Raw genomic sequence first — 24,253 nt, 5'->3', positions numbered from 1 at the left:
TCTCAAAGAGCCTATAAATTCTAGGCACCTTCGTAGATATTGTGCCTAGTCTTTCTCTCTTTCTCTCTCTTTCTAGTTTATTCTCTCTCCTTGTGCCTTTTCTTGCTTCAAAATTGGATAATATGTTAGCATATCTTCATTAAAGTATGTGGTATTAAATGATATTGTGTTGTTTAGTCTACATTACTTCATTCTTAACAAGCATGTTTCTTCACTTTATTGTTTGTATTGGATTCATTTATGTAAATTGTAATAGATTTACAATTAATATGTGCTAGCATGTTATACAATTTCTTATGTGTTAAGTAGGATTATATCATGTTGTATTTAATTAGAGGTAATTAAATCACATTAGTCATAATAAGCTTAACACATTTTCCTTCTAAATCACCAAGGTAGAATTTATTTAAATACTTAGTTATTTAATTAAATCACACATGTACCAATTTAATCACGAAACATTGAGAAATCAATGACATGGAAATTAAATCAGACATACATGTTCATTACCAAATATATTACTTTTAATTAGGGCAATACATACATTGTTTCAAGAATTAAAATAACATGTTTGAGATAAAACATAAGCATAAATAAATATATATATCGATGAATGTCATAACATGTATATCACTGTACATCAAAAAGTGTCACCACATAGTCATCTCCTATCCCTAGGAATAGTAGTTGGAGGATGGTGACTAGATGTCCCCTTCTGATCTGGTCGTGGGGGTGGACCCATAGGTGTGTATCGTGATGTGGAATGCGAGTGACTCCATGAGGAGCTCCTACACTCCCTATCCATCATGATCCCACAATATGTAGCTACCTCTACCTGAGCCATTATTAGATCACGCTCTATCCACTGTAGTCTCTCTAACAAGGTACTCTCCCTCTCTCGCCTCACCTCTAACTCCACTTGGAAGGGGGTGAATAGGTCCTCATGCCACCCAACACTCCTTTGAGGTCTATGAACTATCTGTGAGGAGCTAGGAATGTGTGTGGTACTGATGATGTCTATCACTATATTTTGGATCTGGGAGCACCACTCTTGAACACCAACTACATAGATAAAAAGAGGTTTTCATTAGTAACATTCTATATCATCTAATTTGAATGATTAAGATGCATAAATTGAACAATCATAAAACACTTTACCTGGATATCCCTCTCGCCAATAGGGGTCATGGAAAGAGACCTCCTATGATTGGGACTCGCTAGGCTATCCGTGCTCATAATGCCTCTATATGGTGGGCATAAGACAGTGGGGACTGGAATCAAGACCTCTTACATGGACCTTCTCCCCTTGGGATGGAATGCTTGGTGGATCTAGGGAAATGGTGTCATCTCTGGAGTGATGTGGAACTGCATCTAACTCATCCTCCTCGTCCTCCTCACCCTCCTCCTCCTCCTCCTCCTCCTCTCCATCCTCCTCATCATTACCATCTTGATCTCCCTCTCCTGCATCAAGATCATCTCCATCACCACTAGCCTCCTACTCTCCTACATCATTGTCCTGATCATATGTGTCCTCCTCACCAAGGTCCTCGGATGTATCAGGGTCCTCAGATGTCACCTACGTCTCTCCATGGTCCAAGGTTCCCTCTAGGGAAGTCTACCAAAAAGATATCTCTAGGGCATGTCCTACCCTACCATGTGATGTATCATTGGTGTACATCCACATCATCTCTATAGTCGGTTGCAATATCCCAATCTGACCCATCTAAATCTGTGATATCAATCTCATCACTGGTAGGTCTTGAATGGCTCCTGGCCTAGGGGTCACATGTGAGTATCGGATATAGATAGGCACATCTGTAGGGACACATTGCTCAAACCCAAATTCTCAACGGATTCGGTTGAAGTAGAATGGGACTATAATATGGCTATACCATCCCTCCAGAAGATGGTTCCTCTACATACAAAAAAACTGCCTATGTATACCTGCCCACATGTACATCCTAAGGTAGGGTCTCCATTTGATAACCTTAACTATAAATCTATCCAAGGTCACTCTCCAATGCAACAAGTCTCCAAACTACCACTCACAAGTAAGAGGATATACAAACACCCTAGGTTTCTCTGGAACCAAATAAATGGGAAACCTAGCAAGTCTAGTGCATGTGGTGTACTCAAGAATCCAAACCTGTAGCAGTGTGCAGGTCGTCAAGTTGCATCCCTATCCAAAAATGTACTCTCCTAGGTCATGATAAAGGTGGGATAACATGCTTCATCCCCCAAGAGAATACCCTCCTATGTCTATCTATAGATCTCACCACATAAGTGAGACCTCCATGCATATGTGTGTCGCACCCCTTGGGGCACACAACTAATGCAATGGTAAAAATCATCAACCATCTCACTAGTGGTACCTCACTGGTGGGATGTAAAATCCAACTAATCATAATGCGGCCTTTCATCTCACCAAGAATCTCTCTCCCAATACAGTATATCTGCTCCCTCCTATAGTCGATAGTAGTGCGATCGGCTAGGTACCTCACCGTCTCTCCTTTGATGGGTAGATGGAGTATGCGATACACATCCTCTAAAGTGACTGTCATCTCCCCCATAGGTAGAAGAAAGGTGGAGGTATCTACATCCCATCTCTCCATCAAGGTCATCAGCATCACAAGGTGGAACTTGATGGTGGGCATGGTCATCACATACCATAGACCTAAGTTGCATGTAGCAGCTCTCTATCCTTTGGTGTGAGCCTCAAAATCTGACTCTAAAGGCTTTAAAAGGTATGGTTGGCAGTGTGCCCTCGCATGTAGGGAAGAATCTACAAAATGAAACAATTCAATCATTAGTAATCACTCATCGATCATCATCATCTAATCTAAACATCATTCTATCTATTCTATACACCAGACACCTGATCTCATCCAACCCTCGGTCACTATGAGTAGGGACTAGGGCACACCTCTAGGACCAGAGCACCCTGGGAGGACCAGGGTGCCGCTTGGTTGGATCCAAAAACACTGAGAGGGGGGTGAATCAATATTCTATCAGAATGGAGAAATTAAACCTTATTAATACAACAATTCAACAACCGGTAAACATAAAAGCATATAACATTAAGCAACAATGTAACCACAAAGATGAACACCATAAATTTATACGTGGAAAACCTAAAAGAGGAAAAACAATGGTGGGATTGGAGACCCACAATATCTATCCACTGATCAGATGAATAAATATTACAATAAGGAGCATACACATGCAGGAAGGCCAACAACCTAGAGCACACTTCTCATCACAAAAGGAGTCTCGCTGACTATAGAAAACATTAGACAACAATCTAGAATGAAGATTGAATGACAAGTATAGCATCTCCCATGCCTGAGTACAGTTCTGGTTAAGCTCAATATCAGAGGCCTAAAAATTCTTCCACAAACCCAGTTCGATCACCTATGATCGACCAAATCCTCTACATGAATGATTACAACATTGTTCATATAATCCCATACCATACTAATAGACTTATAAAGCACTAAGAGGGGGGGTGAATCAGTGACACCAAAAACAATACTACTATAAACACTGACCGATAGATATACTTAACAAGTTTGTTAAACACTATGCATGTAATCCAAAATGATATTAGTGCATCCACAATAAGTAAAACATCCACCATAACACAAGTGTTTATACGTGGAGAACCCAAATGGGAAAAACGACGATGAGATGAGACTCACAAGTTAACTATCTACAGTAATAGGCAACTGACCAGTTAAGGTCTACAAACATGCTTTGCTAGGAGAAAATCTAGTTAAAGATACCAAAGCTCTATTAGGAGCTATACCCTATTAAAGGTAGTACCCTATTAGGAGTAACCTCAGTAGAGGATTTCTAAATCCAAATTGATGAATCACTTGGTTACAGGATTTGTACAATGAATCTTGTTAGAGCTTACCCGGTTAGGGGATTTTATTGTTGTAGTGATAAGAAAACAATAGGTGGTGTGATCTAGATGTAGCACAACTTGCTTGAATAGATCCTCTTCAGCGCACTCAAAACTGCATTACCAACATACTCTATGACTTAACTCTTGTATTTTCACATAAAATCATCTCATATCATATCTCATCATACATAAAAAATAGTTCATCATAAAGTCATTATATAGACATTTAGATTTCATGTCGGCCTTAGGAATTATATCACAATTTCCTAGGTGCAGTGTATCTGGACAATCAAACATAACTCATCACAAAATACCACCAAAATTTGTCAGTTAGGATAACTCATCACACAATCAATGAATACTGATTGGAACATTGATACCGGTCGGAGTTAACCTCTATCAACATATAAATCAATTGTCCTCCATAGATTTTTTGATAATCTCCACTGGACCTCCAAGTTGTTGTCGGGACATTCTTGTATATACCGGTTGACAACATGTACTGGTTTGACACCATCACAAGAAAAAATTCTAATACCGGTAGCAATATAATAAAAATAACTTTGAAGTAACATCGGTAGACAAACATATGTGTGTGTGTACATGTTCCATCAATTATAACATATGAAGTCATTTATTACAATCATCATCAAGCCAACAATCTCCCCCTTTGGCATTGATGGCAACACTTAGAAAATTTTCAAACTATACAGCTAAGTGTTCTTACAAAATTTTACACAAACATTTTTACTCCTACTCCCCCTTAACAATACATACAAAATTTTCACAACACATACATATTTCTACTCCCCCTTTGACAACAATGCCAAATTGAAAAAGTAAAATATATACATACGTAGCAAAAATTTGCAACAAAAGTTTACATATACAAAACTTGAAAATATGAATCAAGGATTGTTCATTGCAATTCTCAGAAAAATGTCACTAAAAGTATGCTTCAATTGAGAAAAATCATTTTCCCATGTCTCCAGCAAGGTTTCAGTGAGCTCGATTGTAGTCATGACCTATGTACAAAATTCTTCCATTGAATCAAGTGTGCACGTCTCTCGAATAGCCAAAATTGCTTTTGCATTCTTGTATGCTCTTTGTAACATGCCCACTTTTGGTCTGACTAAATTCTTCAACTCCTTCAGAGATCAGAGTCTTTTTGCTTGTTCACAATCATAGACATCTAACTGGTTTTGCAAATCATCCACATATTTTCCAAAAGCTAAAATTGAATCTTGTAAAGGTATGTAAGCATGACATATCCTTTCTAGTTCTTGCTCATTTTTTGTTCACCTTTGATTGATATCAGTATAAAAGAATGAAACATTAGATGTAAATGCAAGAATTTTCCCTCTCGTTTCAATAGCTTTTCTTAAGAGGTCTTTATTCAGTGATATGGAAATTCTCCCTTTATCAATATCCTTCATGATCCATTCTCCGTGCTTCTTCCTGCAGCTCTTCTTAGCATAAGTTTGTGCTGCTTCCTCAAGGGACTTAAGATGGTTAGAGGCATGAGCAACCAGCTGGCCAAGCTTGCAAATGGGAGTTGACAAGTTCCCTGTAGTAGTTTCTAGTAGAAGGCTTGATAGAATATCTACAACATTTTGAATGGTTTCGGCTTCCATTCTCTATTCCTTAATCCTTTTCTTTTGAGCTCTGGATTGCATCACATTTGCAAACTCTAGCAATTCTGATGCACTCATGTTATCAACATTTATTGGTCCTTTGATGGAAAATGAGTCATCAATGTGTGTGTGAAAAGTGGACCTGTATCTGTATCTAGAATACACAAAACTTCAATTAAGTCATTAGATGCATGGTTAGTAAATCAATAATCAATGAATAATAAACCATTACAAAGTGACCCATTGCCTTCTAGTAGATGCGAGTTTAGATTTCTCTTAGATTTCTAAGCTGTCCAGTGACTAGACAACACCTAAACGAAGGATTTTTAAATCTATATGAGCATGACTATGAGCTAAATGGATGCAAGATTTAAGCTAGATATGCAAGATTGATCTAACATGATTTAAGCAATATATGAATATTTAAGCTAAATGATTTGAGCAATATGAAATAACTAATATGCAATATCTCAATGCAAATTATCAATGAACCTAGAGCAAAAACAAAATAATAACAATATATTCTCCGGGATTTTTGAATGAGAGATGAGAGCCTGAATTTATAGAAAATTCAGAAAGAAACCAAACGCTGAGATCAAATGATGATGAGCGGTCAAGATTTTCCAAGAGGAAGCACAATCCAGGTGAATTGATGTGATTGGATGCTTTTCTCAGTTTTAAAGGAAATTGAACTAAAATTAAGATAAAATAAAAAAAAACTGATTTATTCTCTATTTCATTCAATTTTAATATTTAATTGTTTTAATTGCTTTCTTTGAGATTATCTATCAATTTTTAATTTGTTTTTTCAAGATTATCTCCAATTGATTTCTTTTCTCAATTTTTAATTCTTTTTTTTTGTCAATTAATTCCTTTTTTGAAGATTTATGACAATTTTTATTTATGTTTCAAATTAATTCCTCTTTTTGATGATTTAATGGAAAATTGATTTATTTAATTAAATATGCAAAAGATATTTATTTAAAATAAATAAGATAATTGTTTAAAATGATTTGCTTGGAAGATTTAATTAATTAAATAAATATTTAATTAATATTGGTTGATTAATTTTGCCATGCGACATTTGATGATTAAAGAATTAATTGTGTGCTCAAGATTTATTTAATTGCCTTTGGTTAGGACCTTGGTGACGTTGTCGAGATTAGGGGCTCATGGTTTAGATGACCATTTTTAGGGTATTACAATCATCATCATCATTATTCTATTGTTTAACTAATGCCTTTTCTGGTTCAGCAAATTTTCCCTTCTCAATTTTCTCTTCCTTTTGTTCTTTCTCCTTCTCCTATTCAGAGGTTTGTTCATCAACTTTTTCAGTAGGTTCCTCCTGAGTAGCCTATGAAACTAGTGGGAGTTGGGGTTTCACTTGTTGATCATTTACTAGTTGGGGTGGAATATCCACACTTGGTTGATTTGCCAGTATCTATACTGTATTAACTCGTGAATCAATAATTTCAAGTGGCTGCATATGTGGTGCAATGATGTTTCCAGATAGATCTATTGTATCCTGAATATCATCAACAAATATTACCGGTTGGGAAGTAGTGTCATCCTTCTTCTTGATAGGCTAGACAATATCAGCTTGCATTATTTCTTCATCATCCATTTTTGGTAGATCAATAGTATCTTGCTCATTATTTTGTTGGGACTCTATCAGTTTACACATATTTTGAATTTCCTTTGCTATTTGATTGAGTATCAACTTCAACAGGTTGCACCTTCCCATTAAGTAGCTTCAATCTTCTTGACTTAAAATAAAATTGAGCTTTGTGTTTATCAAGCAATACAATTAACTCAACCTTTGACAAATCAGAAAAATATTGCACAAACACATCATCAATAATTTCTTTTTCTTTCTTCACAGCTTCTTCCCATTTATTCAAAAGAATAGTATATAAAGAATCAGAAATATCCTTCTCAAGATCATGAGGTAGTCGATTTTAATGACACAAATAGCTAATTACCTGTTGAATAATATGTTCCTTCTGATCTTTATCAAATGAATCAAAATATTCTTTGACATTATCAAATATATTTCTTCCCAATGTCTTTATCGTTCTTTCAAAATTAGTCATAGGCTTGTAAGACAAAGAATTAATGGGAATAGTCTACTAAGAGGTGGCTTCAACTGGTTTGGACTTCTTTCCAGTTGCCTTTACCTTCTTTAGTTCTTCCTTAGTATCAGTTTCATCAGATTATGCTTGAAGAATCAATTGCTACCTCTTTTCTTTGTTGCAGTCTGCTTCTTTATGTATACCTTAGGTGTTAGTTCCTTTTTAGTTTGGACACTTTGTGTCACTCTAGTACATTTTTACACTGGAGGCACTTGCTCAGCCTTCTTCTTCTTTCCTTTACCACTACTGGTTGGAGCACTACTAGTTTCAACTTTTGTAGTTTGCTCCACAATAGTATCCAATCTTTTCTTCTTCTTGTCCATCGGAGATGCCAATAGGTTACTGGCATAACCAATCAATAAGTCATAATTAACTTCATAGCTCATGTCTTCCATTTCATCTTCTCTTAGTTCAATAGATTCCATCATACAAAAATTAGTGGTTACTATGAAAATGATGTTCTTAGCAAATTTTTTCACCACATCCTCAGGTAGCCTCACCCTCATACTCATTTTCTTTTGAAATTCATTGAAATACTTGTTCATTGCAGTAGATAAAGTGTTCTTAACAACCTTAATGTTGTTCTTGATCTGAGAAGTTACCGGTAGGTCTTTAGACCATTCAATATCATCGATTCCTGGTAGGTCCTAGAGGTGTATCCTGGTCCCTGCTCGAAGTGACCAAGGGTTGCACGGGATCAAGTGTCTAATGTATAGAATAGATAGAATGATGGCAACACTCAATGTGAAAAACATCCAAGTACCAAGAAATGCCAAACAAGTCTCACCCAATGGAAGACAACCAACAATCTCCCACAAAATGATATGACAATGAGTTTCTAAAAGAGATATTTGGTTCAAAACCAAACTCCCCCAATGGGATACAACCAATCTGAAATTTTGTTTCTCTTCCTTGTGCCAATAATCTCTCCCTTAGACTAATATCTCTCCCCTTAATGTATATAACTCCTTATATTTTTTTTTCACATCAATATCTCTCCCCCATTGACATCAATGCTAGAAATATGACATAAATATCAAAGCAAAATCATAGACCACTGAACCATACAACTAACTACTCCCTCTGAGTAGTAGCACCAACACATCAATCCAGAATGAATGATAGCTTTGATAATGCATGTCAGACTGATGCCAAACAACATCACTTAGTTCTCTACCAGGGGGGCATAAAACCTCAATCTGTCTCTCAAAATGCTCAAATGATTCCTGAAACCAATCTGACTTCATTTGCTTCTGCCTACTCGTTTAGAGAAATTATACTTGATAGAAATACTATATTCTTTGATATGTCAATAGCAGTAGAGTTATTATGATGAATAACTACTAGTACATTACAATCCAGCTTTATATCCCTCAACGTATACTCCATCCATATAACTTGTGTACAGTTAATATTAGCAACAACATACTCAGTTTTAGCAGTAGATAAGGAAGTACATGACTACTTCTATTGATCCATGAAACAAGATTCTTTCCAAGAAAGAAAGCTTTACCGGATGAGCCTATCTGGTTACCTATATCTCTAGCCCAATCCACATCTGAATATGCTCAGGGTGTAAATTCATCATAAAAAAAAAACCATACCAGAAAATCCTTGAAAGTATCTAAAAAATTCTAGCTACCGAAGCAAGGATTCAACATAATCAATTCCTTCCTTCTGAGAAATCCATTGCAAACCAATCATAGCTAGTTCCGATAACATTCAAGTCTGTGTGTTGTCCTTTTCAAACTGATCCAATTCATCTTCCATAGATTTCATCCAACATTCATCCTTACAAGCTTCAATAATTGATGCTGGTTCAATTAAAGAAATTAAGCATACCTCATCAGTTGCCAACCTTCTTCTTATCCAATTATCTGATCTGCTGAATGATTTAGCCTTACATACCTAGGAATCTTTTGACTTTCTATTCCTCTTCCTCGATCTTCAGTTACTGTAGAATTTTTTGATACAACCAGAGTAATTGGTTCTACATTATGTTCTGGTAAGGGTGTTACCAGTTTAGTTAAGATCATTTCCACTACTGGTTCTTGCTCATAAATTCTGATTTGACTTATGTTCTTCTCATCCACCTTGATAGTAGTGCTTTCTGCAATTCCCTATAATCTCTTGTTATAACATCTATATGCTTTTCTTTCATTAGAATAACCAAGAAATATTCCTTCATCACATCTAGGATCAAACTTCCAATTCACTACCAAAGATTTTGAAATGCTTAACTGTAGATGTATGACCAAACCATAACTCATAAAGTGACTTACCAGTAAACCAAACTAGATCCAAGATCCAACAAGTCTTTGCTGGTTAAGCTTCAAACTAACTTCCAAAGATCTAAAACAGGCTTTTAGACCACTACTAGGGGCAATGCAAGATCTGTCATTAATTTGCCTCCCCCTAAGGCAAATGCCTTAGTTACCGGATGAGTTTCCTTCCAGTGCAGGAATATTCTTCTCTACCGGTTGAGTAAGCGGGGTATATCCTTCAGCCAAATAAACATCTGGGGCAATTGATTCTGTCAATTGAGCCTTAGACTTCATAGCCCACTTCTTCTCATGCTCCTTCTGAGTGTCATCAACCTTCTTCTTTCCCTTCTCATTAGATTTATCACTTCTTGTCAATGGGTTATTGCTTCTGCAAAATTTAGCAATATGTCCTACTTTGTTGCATACATAACAAGTGACATTGTTATTTTGAATTGCCTTACTATAACCTTGACCATTCCTTGACCTGCATTGATTAGCCATATGTCCAAAATTTCCACATGCATGACATTTCACATTCATTCTACAATCTTATGTCTTATGACCATACTTCTTACAATTTGAACACTAACCAAGAACTGCATTATTATTCTAATTTTCTCTATTTCTACAATGTCCTACCATATGACCAAATATATTACAAACAAAACATATACCATTAAATCTATGTGCATTGGGTTTCCTTACTAGTTACCTTTGATTCGAGTTGACCTTCTGATCTTCATTTGCAGTACTGGATCTCTCTCCATTCTCAAATCCAAGACCTCTAGTGTTTCCACTGTCCCTTTGATCCTTCAATAATTCATCAAGCTTAGCAAAAATAACCATGAACTTATCTTGGTATTCATTTGCAATAGTCAAATCATCTCTTAGGATTGTTACCATTCTTTCCAATTCTTGCTCATTGTTCTGTGATTGCACCAGTTCAATTCTCAACACATCATTTTCATGAACCAACCTAATGCATTCCTTAGATCTTTCTTTCAGAGATATAATAGGATTTTCTTCTTTCTTCTTTCGGTCTTCAATCTCCTTGGACATCCTCATAGTTAGAGCTTGCATTTCATTCTTCATGACCATATTATCCTGTCTCATCTTCTAACATTTTTTCATTAAGGGCATCCTTCTCTTCATCATCCTGATTTTGTAAAAATTCATTCATTTTAGCTTGGGCAGATGACAAACTATCCTGCAGAGTTAAATTGAATTCCTTCATAGATCTCAATTCATCTTGCATCTTCATGTTCCTCAATCTTTCGACATCATAGTCTTCAAGTGCTACTTGAAGTTCCTTCCTTAAACTTATCTCCATAGATTCTAGAAACAGGATCTTCCTCAAGCTATTAGACTTACTCCAAGGCACCAGGCTCTAATACCAATTGTTGGGATCCAAGAACACTAAGAGGGGGGGGGGCTGAATCAGTGTTCTACTAGAATGGAGAAATTTAACCTTATTAATACAACAACTCAGCAACCGGTAAACATAAAAGCATTTAACAATAAGAAATAATGTAACCAGAAAGATGAACACCATAACACCATAGATTTATACGTGGAAAACCTCAAAGAGGAAAAACCACGGTGAGATTGGAGATCCACAATATCTATCCACTAATCAGATGAATAAATATTACAATAAGAGGCCTGCACATGCAGGAAGGCCAACAACCTAGAGCACACTGCTCATCACAAAAGCAGTCTCACTGACTACAAAAAACATCAGACAATAATCCAAAATGAAGATTGAACTGCAAGTATAATATCTCCCATGCCTGAGTACAGTTCTAGTTAAGCTCAATACCGGAGGCCTAATACCTCTTCCACAAACCCAATTCGATCACCTATGATCAACCAAATCATTTGTATGAATGATTACAACATTGTGCACATAATCCCATACCATACATGATCTACATTGATCTACAAAGAGATCTTGCATCATATTTATAACAACCTGGAACCTAAATAATTAGGTCGGCCACCTAAAAGATAATACAATAAATTCATAACTTAAACTTGCAATCTAATGATCAACCAAGTTGGCTTAGGCTGAAAACACTATAATCCAATCAATGAATCCAACCAGTAATACATCAGGAGCATCAACCCACACATTACATAAACCGGTCCATAACCTAGAAAAATAACCATGAATAGAATAGGTTCGGTGCTAACTACAACACCACCGATCAACTAGAAAATGAACATGATAACCATCTAGATCTTGAATACCTACTAGAAGTTGCACCAACACCACTTATGCATAATATAAAAAGATATTCAACCAAGATCTATCGGTGAAACCCTCACCGGTAACCAAAAGGCATACTAGAACAAGTGATAGCTTTTGGATCATCAAATCCCGAACCAACTAAATGTGATACACACCAGGAATACATGGATAACCAATCCAAACCAATTCTATAGACCAAAGCATACCAGAACATACTAGATCAACATGATCTTATCAACTAGAAACCAATCATCCTACCGAGACCAACCAGATACCAATTACAACCAAATCAACTAATGTTGACATCAATGCAACACATAATCAATTCCTCCAAATTGCCAACACCCCTGTGGGACTAGGGTGCCCTAGGAGACCATGGTGCCTAGACAGGGTGGCATGTGTATGATCTTGATGCTGACATCATCAACACAGAAACCAACACAAACAGGAAAAGTCAACAATGAGTCAATGGAAGGTCAACTCACCTCGTCGAGCGGTTTGCCAGTCAACATGGTCTGGTGCAGGATCTCCATCAGTGTGGGTCACTCAGGTCGACGTCGAGGTATGATGGCTAATGCACGGGCTCCTCTACAATGAATAGTGCCAAAAGTCAAAAAGTGACAAATGAAAGTGTCGCTTTCATATTTATGAGGTATGTACTTTTTCACTTTTTATAATTTTAAGTTAAAAAATCCTAATTTTTCTCTTTTTACTTAATCTATCATAACTTGAGCTAGGGAGCTCTGATTTTCATGTCATCGACAACTTTAGAATCACGAATTCATTATCTTGCTCCACATTTGTTCCATAATGCACTTTGATGTACAATCAAGCCTTGTTGTAAACATTTCTCATCAAGGTCTCTATCACAATTTGTTGTGGTAAACATTATACCCTATTTCACCTCACTAATAAGAAAGCTGAAATAGGGGGGCATATAGCTACCTACGAATTTCATCACCTCCCTTAGTAAGAATTAGGTGATTTTATGATCTAACATGTGGTTTTGTAGGGCATGATTCCTAATTGTGTACTGTAGATACCGTTGGGGGCTTCGTCCGACAACTTATGGATATATCCTTTTTCAAAATAATGTTTACTTTAGCTTGCATATGCACATAGTGTCATATGACCGCTAAAGTGGGGGCTAAATGTAGCATCGTAAATTGTACACCCTTGCTAGGGTGGTACATTTCCACGCTTGGTTTAGCACCTACCTAAGTGTGTTTTTTATCCTCCATTTCTAATCTCCTTTAAGCATTTAATTAATTAATTTAATTAAATCTAAATTCATATTTCATCACTACACATTATAAAGTTGGGCCCTTTACCCTAAGCGTGTCCCTTTTCATTTTATTCCTTCAATATATCATTTAATCATAAACCCTAATTATGTCATATTTCAACCTTTAAGGCCCAATTTCGCATATCAAAACATCTTGAAACCAGCTGTAACTTTGGGATTCACTCTAACATCATCATATCTAATGACCCTAAAAATTTGGTAAAAAGTTGGTCAGACCGAGTGCACTTTGCACCTAGTCCGCGACATTTTTCCCAAAATTTTAGGAGCATAATTCTATGATATTATAATTATTAACCCCAATAAATTGATGAGAAATTCAAATCCTAGGTCTACCTAAAGATGGAATTAACATCTAGGGTTTCATACATAAGAGCTCTCTTTCTTCATTTGAAGGTGAAGGAATCGAATCTAGGAAAAAGGTTTTGGAGCAATTACAAGGAACCTTCTATGTAGTGAAAGAGAAGATCTTTTGGATTCTTCAACAACATTCAACAAGACCTATCAAGTGTCCATCAAGCATTCTTTTATCAATTGGGGGATTTAAGATATAAGAAAGCAATAGGGGATCATCGACTAAATATTGGTTTGTACCCCTCCCTTGGGGTTGGGTATGGTTTCATGTTATTTTCATGTCTTTGTATGAGCTTCATTACATAAATTTTATTTACATTCATTCTTTAGATCACTTTGCATCATTGATTTAGGGCATTTACTTTGTCAATTACAAGCATTTAGGGTTGCTCTAGATTGTTTGCATTCATCTTAGGATCTTGCACACACACAAGATTATTACACACACTATTTTACTATACAAATCGGCTATTTTTTGAGGTGGAAATCACCAAAATAGGGGTTTGATTAAGGAAAAACCCCATATAGTCACCCAAAACCCTATTTTTTAGCTACAGGTGCAGATTCAGGATTCGAGCGTTTTTGCAAATATCAGGGCCAACAAAGCACACAGAGACAATTTCGGGGACCAAATCTAAGTAAAAATCCCTGGGACAAGGGCGTGGCTCCCTGGTACTCCCTGATTTCAGCAGATTTGGGCAGGGTAGCAATTTGCAGTCTTCAGATCCCAGTCTGTCAATTACAACTTCCAATCTACAGAATTAAGTTAAGGGCTCAACACTCTTGTCCCAAACATTTTGGCTCAAATTTATAGCTCAAGTGCACCTCTTAATTTGTCTCTTAATCTATACTTTTCAGTAGTATATCAGTTATTCTTATTTCTACATTTTTTAGATTAGGATTTCTTGTGTATACTTGTATTCTAAGTTAAATCGTTCAAATCTGCACTTCACATTTCTTTTATCTCTCATCTACAACAAAGTAATAAAAACCCTAAGAGGTAATCCTCGGCTCTCTCTTCCTCACAAGAAGTAGCTAGTGTGTGTTATCTCCCTAGGCTCTTTCATATTCCACGAGTGTGTACACAAGAGTGGGATTAGTGCTTGTTTGCTTAGTCTCATTTTTTCTCCTACATAGTTTTAAAGGTTGGGAAGCCTCTTAAGGGAGTTTATCTTTCATCGCGTGAAACAAAACCTTTACTAAAGATCCTTAAAAGTAGAAGTATTTCATTGAGTCAGTATCCAAACATTGATAATATCATAGTGCAAGGGTGGGGAAGAATCTTCCCCCAAGACACTCACCATACATCTCCTTGGATAATGATTCAGATGATGAGCAATCCTCATTGAGTTAGTTTCTGGACAAAGGCAAAAAATTGGGCGCCCTCTAGGGGGTGACACAACTATTTGAGCTAAAGGATTATCCAGATGTGGGCTATGGTATTACTGATGACCCTTGATTAGAGAGTCTAATTGGTGTGTTTTTCTTGTATCTGACCAATGAAAACATCAAAGATTTGAACCCATCCTCAACAAAACATACACTTCATGTTAGATTAAGACCAAAACTATTATTGCTTTCATGTGTGTTTGTTGTGTTCTTGTCAAATATACATCTTGCAAAAATATCAACAAAGTCAAAGAATCACTTTACAAATTGAAGAAATCAAGTTTCTTCCAACAAGATCAAAGGAATATCATCTAGTGTTCTAAGTTACACCAATTTCAACAAATATCAACATCAAATACTTAGTCTAGATATCCAGGTTAGTCAAACCAATCTCATTCCCAAAATCAAGAATCATCATCCTTCATCGGGGAGCTTTATCACATCATTTGATGAACTTAGTCACATCAATAGGGGACATATCAAACGCTCTATTTGACTTAGTAGGCTTGAGTATCCAAACAAGTTATTTGTTATCAAATGAACCTATCAACAACATCAATTTTGATCACTTGTATGACCATCCCTCGTCGCTTGAAAAAGAAGAAGCTTAGTCAAAGCAAAGAGTCCTAGCATAAATTAAGATCAAGATATCATGACTCTCCAATCTAATCTCTTTTTTTTTATCAATATCCCACCTTTCAAGAATCTTATGATGATCCCCTAATCTTTTGGTATTCCATCCATGATGATACCCTTTCATCCCAAGATAAAGGTGTCCTTTCAAGTCCCATTCAACATCCACCTCCTAAGAAAGATCATGATATCCCTTCCATCTCCTCTAATGATCTAATTCAAATTCAAGAAAAAATCGCAAATGATCCTATTCCAAGTCAAGATCTAAGTATCCCTTCATCCTCCAAATCCATTTTTGGTCCTTTCATTCCAAAGTTAAAGCCTTCCTTCCTTCTATACATCTTAGGACCTTACATCAACCCATCCAAAATACCTCCATATCATTCCTACCATCCATGAATCCCATTCCTTTTGGAAGAAATTTGGATGCCAAGAATAAAATCCATAATTCTAAATATCCATATGCATCTGAAGATCAACATGTTCAATCTAAAAGGCATGTCAAATCAAAGAAAAATCTGATCCAAAAGAAAAATGCAATATCCAAGGGCTACAAAAAACCCTTTAAGAAAGAAGAAAAATCAAAATCAATGTGGATGCCCATAAAAGCATTACAATCCAAATCAAAATCAAAATTGGCATCTAGCCTTGCCGCTCCAAAAACTTCCTTCAAACATACATCTAGACATCTTCCACTTCCCAAATCTACTCTTCCATCATCTCCTTCATCCATTTTGGGTCCTTATGTCCTGAAATCAACATCCACTCTTCCCTCAAAATCTCAAAATCTAGGATCCACGTTTCCTTCATCACTCCACCATCTCTCAAGTTGTGTATTAATAATCATCTTGAAGACATTTTCATCTATCCTTGCGTAAATATTCAAATATCCTATCTATTATCCAACACCTTTTTTCCATTCTTCGATCCCTTTCATTCAATCCTTTGCATAAATCCTTCATCTGTGAAATAGGCATTGGTGTTATTTTTTCACATGCTCACCCATTCTAGAATCTCATGTTCAGTCCATTTCCTAGATATCTATTCATGAAACACTTCAGAATCCAAGGTTGTTCCTCTTTAACATTTTCTTTTGGTTAGGATGCATACTCAATCCAAAAAAGAACCACTTATCATATCTTGGTACCAACATATTTTGATTACTATATCTCATACACTTAATCAATTGCTCTAAATCATTGTGATCTCTTATTTGAAGACATGGCTAGTGAAAAATCTTAAATCTTGCTTCAGTGCTACTATAATTCTCAAACCCACATAAGTTTCATAACTTACAAACCTCTAACGAAAGAAAAATAAGAAGAGAAAAAGGCAAAATCAAAAGATCAAAAGCATGAGCGAGAAAAGAAATATCAAGAATAGAAAAAAAAATGCAATATCAAAATTCTTGGCTATGGGAACATGCAAATAAATCCATGGGGGCTATGGATGCCTGGCTGGAAAAGGAGCAATATTCGTGAGATTACAACAATAACCTTGTTGAAGCTATGGATGCTTGCTAGCAGTGAGGCTCTATCCAGGATTCTTTTGAAGTCAGGGTAATTCATGTAGCTAGCCATGTTGGATTCTAAAAATTACAATGATCATATGAGCCAAAATGAACCCACTTAAACACACATGGGTAATCAAAGAATAAGTACCTTGATCCAGTCTAGGATTCTTCTTCCCTTTTGAGTCTGCTTCCTAGTCACTAGATATGTTCAATGGAATTTTCTGGAGGTTCTAAATGTGGGTTGGGTCTCTATCTTTGAAAAGTTTAGAAACACTTATTTGGGTGGCACTAGATGTTGTGACAATATTACATATTGCCCTTTTTTCAAATAGAGACCTTTGTACTTGGGGGCAAAGTTCATCCACTCTATTTCTTCCTATCATATCTCCCATTATCGTTTATCCATTACCCTATCTAAATTCATCCCTATCTATGATCTTGCTTCACCTTATCCATATCATCTAATCCATATCCCTTATCCAATCTATTCATTACTTTCACCATCCATCACTATCTATGATCTTGTTTCTCCTATCAATATCCTATCTCCATCTATATTCCCTTTTCCATGCTTGATATTGATCAAAACTAAGGACAAACACACGATTTCAAAAAGATATTAACATTTCCCTTCATGTTCCATAATAAGATGCATCCATCTTTCTCCTATCCATCTTCACCTCAAGAGTGCATTCATCCTTTCATAATATTCCTTGTCTTGCTAAACATTAGGACAAAAAAAATAATTGAAAATCAAAGCATGAAAGCATGGACCATCCATCAAATCAGATCAACAACATGCAAACTCTCAAAGTCTACAATCAAATTGATCGCATGTCTTGTTAATCAACCCATCTATTAACATCAACATGTCTTATACAAGGAAAGGTAGACTCGAAACCAGATAGATCGGTCTTATACGGGGTACTTGCTCTTTGAAACCAGACATTCCTATCAATCATTGAACAATCAAAACAATGACATAGATTAGTGTGACTGCTGGAATTTGTCCTAGTTAGTCTTGTCTTTATCAATTGATGGCAGGACATGTTTCATCTTTCAAAAAATACAAAAAAAAAAACAAAAAAAAAAGGAAAAATACAAAAAAAAATCATAAAAATCAAAGAGTGCAATAAAAGCAAGTAGTGAAAACCTGGCAACAGGTGCTATTTGTGATAGATCGACTCTTCCATCTATAGGTACATATATCATATCTTTGGCATCCATCTAAGTTAAATCAATGACCATCACAAAACCTTTTAATTTAGCACAAGCTTGGACACACTTAGCGTAGTCACTGTCCTTGATTATCTGAATAGTTGTCCTCATCATATCTCACTATGGCTTGGTGATCAATATATATATCCATATCAAAAGAAGTGTCCATAGTTGTGGATTAAATCTTGATCTTAATGGGGGGCATCTCATCTTTTGGGTTTAAAAAAACAAACAACACAAACATAGATGCTTGAACTAAAACAAAGATCATAACAATCAATGGTAGACATCAAAACCGAGAACTGAACAAACTAAGAAAAGATCTACTTGCAAGATGTTTTATCTGACATGATACATAGGGTAGCATGTAGGATCATCTATGGTTGTTTTTGAATTTTGATATCATATCTCTTGAGTGACTCAAGGATTTCTTGAAACTAGAGACACAAGCAAGGAGTGTGATTTTTCTTTGTCTACTATTTGTGAGTGAAGCCATATTACTATGCAAGTTTGTCTCAATACATGACGAGGTAACATATCACTAAGGACATTTCAGATTTGCATAGGACGATGGCTAACTCTTGTCTATTTTATGCAAGAAACAATCAGGTCATCTTGGTTCAATTATACCTCGATGCTTGTGTCATCTTGCAATATTAAAATACATGTAAGTTATACTCAGTTCATTATGGTTCAATTATACTATAATGCTTGTATCAACTTTCAACATATCAAAGGCTAAATAATGATAAAAAGAGAAGCACTATAAAATATGATTGAAAGGATGACTATATCAGCAACAAGGGATAATTTCATATCATAATTGCCTGCATTTAGTTGCAATAACTAGTCATATTCACTTAGCTGCATATCATTGGTTGGTTAAAAGTTGCAGTTTGCATCTCATTTTCAGGATACATCTCATTATCATTTTAAAAAGTGCACTTAGTTACATTATCATTTACTATAATTTACAAATGCATTTAGTTGCATCATCATTTCATTCATTTAACAAAGTGCATTGAGTTGTCATATAAAGGCATTTTCATTAAATACCATTAATCATTTCATTTAGTATCATTAATAATTTTTTATCATTTAAATATCATTCCATTTATTATCATTTGATTAACAAATTGTCCTTCCATATTATTGCATTTAGTATCATATATTATCATTTATTATAATTTAGTATCATATCGTTACATTTCCTATCATTAAGCATTGGAACTACATATAATTTAATTTATTTCATTAGTATCGTTGATCACATCATATCATTATCATTAGTACATTTAACATAAGCATTTATCATATCATATCCTCATCAAAAGCATTCACGAATATTATAGGGGCGTTTTTATATCAACATCACATGTGCATAACATTCATATCATATAGAGCATGCATAATATAACATACATCCATCACATATAAAATCCTTATCATCAACTCATTTGCATATCAAAAGCATCTGCATAGCAGTAAACATCATCGCATGGGCATATCACCTTCAAAACATATAGATCACAACATTATAAATCACATCATCACACACATTACATAAATAGCATCATAAAAACAAAATCATGTAGATCTGCATATCGAATCATCTAGATCATCAAAACAAATGCATCCATATCATGTATAAGCATATCATCATCATATCATCATCCATGTGTGACCCATGTCGATCCAAAGGAAAATCACCAATACATGTAAGAATGAATCAATGGAAAGAATAATGTCCAAATGTCCCTGAATATCATATCAAACAATAAATGTGCATCAACAAGAGATTGAGATCATCACTATCCAAGATCAATAATATACCTCATATTGCAAAGGATCAAACATACATCAATGAGTACATCATATCAAATAATCAAAATAATATCAAAGTATACATCATCTCATCCACATGAGCAAAATAACATCAAAAGGAAGAATCCAGGAATGACTGCCTCCTAAATCTATAGGCCTGGCACCTAAACCACCTCCACCTATAGGACCTACACCTATATTGTCATCTTCATGATCTCTCCTAGGCCCCGTGACTCCCTATCTACCCTCCTATCTCTAAGATCCCCCATGCCGCAAGCTAGGTACAAATGATGGTGCTCGTCACTCTGACATCACAGCCTAATGATACAAGCTCCTGTAATGCTCATCCCTCTTGGAGTGATGCATGAGATCTCTAATAGTATCATTGGTTAAACCCTAGGTAGTGGTCTACTAGATCATCTATGCAAGCTGCTTTGTTTGGTCCCACTGCTCTATCTATGTATCATGCTCAGTTGTCAACTGAGCAACCTATCCCTATAACTGAGAAAATTGACCCTGCAACTAGGAAGTCTGTATTTGTACCTACATCAGCTGACCCTATACACCCTGGATCTAAGCTATTTGTCCCTATGTTTGTAATCCCGACACCATAGATTGAATGACAACTATCTATTATGGTATGATGAGAGAATAAGTATCCGGTAGAATACTGAGAGGAGGGGGGGTGAATCAGTATACTGAAAAACTGATACAAACTCCCAAACTCAAAAATAAACTTATCAACAAATAACTCAGTCAATATAATATCTCAAAGATTACCAACATCAACCAACATCAACCAGTTTGACTGTTATGACAACTTAATAGTAAACAACTTCAATCTTGTAAACATAAAAAATGCTTAATCATATGTCAACATATTCATCTCTCAATGCTTCCAGTTATCATGGCATATCAGGATAGTTAGGTAGTTAATCAAATCAACAAATAAGATCATAACCAAAAAAGCATTCACCACTTGACATAAATATTTATATGTGCAAAACCCAAATAGGTAAAAACCATAGTGAGATGAGACTCACAAGGATATCTATCTGAACTCTTCTGAAGTTCACCCTATTAAGAGCCAAGCCTATTAAAGCTTTTACAATAAGTCATGTTAAGAACTGATTCTGTTAGGAATCACCTGGTTAAGGGATTTACAAATATGATTTGATGAAAATCACAATACCTTGTAAGGAGTAACCTCACTAGAGGATTTCAGAATCCAAACTAATGGACCACCTTGTGAGAGGATTTAGAAAGTAACCAATCTTGTTAGAGCTTACCTGGTTAGGGGATTTCAATTTTTACTGTAATTGTTAGAAAAAAACAAGTTTTCTTGATCTAGCTGAATAGCACTACATCTTCTTGATCAGATCCTTCTTAAGCTTCAATATGCCTTTACTCAAACTGCAGATCCATCCACCGGTTAGGCAACCACAAACTCAACTAGTTTCTGCCAATCTTGTCAACTTTGCCAACACTTAACAAAACAATATCATCAACCTTAAATATAAATCAACTAGGTCGATAACACATCAAAAACCTAATTCTCATCATCGAGATTACAAACAAGTTGGTACAATCTTAACCATTAGAAATCATAACAATCTCTCCACATTAATCAAGAAAATTTCAACCACTCCATGATCATCACTTCATCAGACTTTGTAATTCATCACGTGCTAGATGCAATCCACTTTTCTCCTTTCCAAGATAACAAACAAATGCACCAAATCAATCTGAACTAATCCTCATTCAATGATCACATGTGTCTCCATCATTACCGCTCAACATTAGATCTTAAACGAAAAAACTTGATCGGTTAGGATTTAACAAAAACCAACTGGTAGGGTTTACTGGTTACATAACATAGAAAGGCTTAACCCTTTACACTGATTCAACTTACAAACTACCATATACCAGTTTACAACATCTTCCTTAAAGTTTATCATACCGATTATAAGACAATAGCAATAACAAGAATAACATCAACAATATCATGAATACCATTCATCGGTTCAATTGACATCAATGACAACATATCATTAATGCAATCTATATGAAAAATGCCAACAATCTCCCCCTTTGGCATTGATGGCAATACAAATATCAACGCTTCTAATTACTGTTGTAGATTGGTGAATAGGAGTCCTAGTTTACACTACCATGTATTCACCATGCTCTGTTTGTCTTCAGTCTATCATTGGTTCACCTAATCAGACACATAATTCTTCTCCTCAATCACATAATTCTTCTCCCCCTTTGACAGTAATGCCAAATTGAAAGTAAAACATGTAATTTCAAATTTTCACTATGCATCAACATACTGCAACTTGATGCTCCCCTTGTGGAATACATCCACTTCCAAAAACATCAATCCACGTAAGATTTTACAAGTAATTCAGTGACTGATGCAATCAACATCATGCTCAACTGACTTCATGAAGAGGGACAACCCCCAACTGACTTCTAAGATACTCAAAAGTGGTCTTCGGCAGAGGTTTGGTAAAGATATCTGCAAGTTGCTCCTGGGTAGAAACATGCTCTAAGATAACATCTTTACTTTGAAATTTGAATATTTATTGTACTTGTATTATCACATAAAATCTTTATAGGTTTTGAGACCTTCATCTTAAAACCTTCCAAAATGTGCCTCATCCAAATAGCTTGTGTGCAATTCATGTAAGCTGCTACATACTCAGCTTCAGCAGTAGATTGTGAAGTACAAAGTTACTTCTTACTACTCCATGAAACTAGCCTTCCTCCTAGAAAGAATGGTCCATCGGTAGTACTCTTTCGATCATCAAAATTTCCTACCCAATCAGCATTAGTGTATTCCTTCAAATCAAAGTTTCCTCCATATGGATACCATAATCCATAGTCAACTGTACCTTTTAGATGTCTAAAAATTCTTTTGGTTGCTATTGTTGGCATTCTACACTCTTATCAGAATAATGGTGTTGTCCTTGATGGCAACCTTCTGGCAACCATCTGGCAACCTTCTGGCACTCATCTGGTAAAGCCATTGACAGGCACCAACACTAGCATAGACATCTACATACACTGACAAACACTTCACCGGTAGTGGAAACAATGCATACCAACACCCCAGCCGACAAGAAACAAACTTTTGTTTATTGTATTTAATTTTAATTATCTTTTGTAAAGCTGACAAGGCATATTGTAAAAGACTCATATTTATGTATGAGATCTTATAGGTCATTTTGTTTAAGGAGTTGAGTAGAAAATTATGTATAAGGTGATATAAGTGACAGCGAAGGTTTTTGGTTATTGTATGACATTAAACCAGTACTGAACCTAGCATAGTTGATGCTACTTTGAAGTAGTACATTGTATTGGATTTCATAATCCACTTTTGTAGTCAGTGTGACTCTTATTGAGCAATGAGCTCTAGGCAGTTGATCTTCTTGCATGTGTAGGCCCCTCATTGTAAGTAATATTTATTCATTAGCCAGTGAGTGAATATTGTGGGTCACAAATCCCACTGAGGTTTTTCCCACACTGGGTTTTCTCATTAAACATCTTGTGTTATGGTGTGTTTTCTATGTTGTCTTTACTGTTCCTGTTTACAACATTAATTCTTATTTACCAATACACTGTTTTGGAATGCAAAGTTCTTAATAAGGTTAAATATTCTACTAACCGGTTAGATACTAATTCACCCCCCCCCCCTGTCAGTATCTTTGGGACTATCATTAATCCTAACAATTGGTATTAGAGCTTGGTCCTCTATTTTCAAAAGCCTAACAGCTAGAGGAAGATTCTGACACCGGTATAGATGGAGAACTTAAGAAAACAATTGGA

Source organism: Cryptomeria japonica, chromosome 7, assembly GCF_030272615.1.
Source record: "Cryptomeria japonica chromosome 7, Sugi_1.0, whole genome shotgun sequence".
NCBI lineage: Eukaryota > Viridiplantae > Streptophyta > Pinopsida > Cupressales > Cupressaceae > Cryptomeria > Cryptomeria japonica.
The sequence above is the reverse complement of the archived record's forward strand: the minus strand, read 5'-3'. Positions refer to the sequence as shown.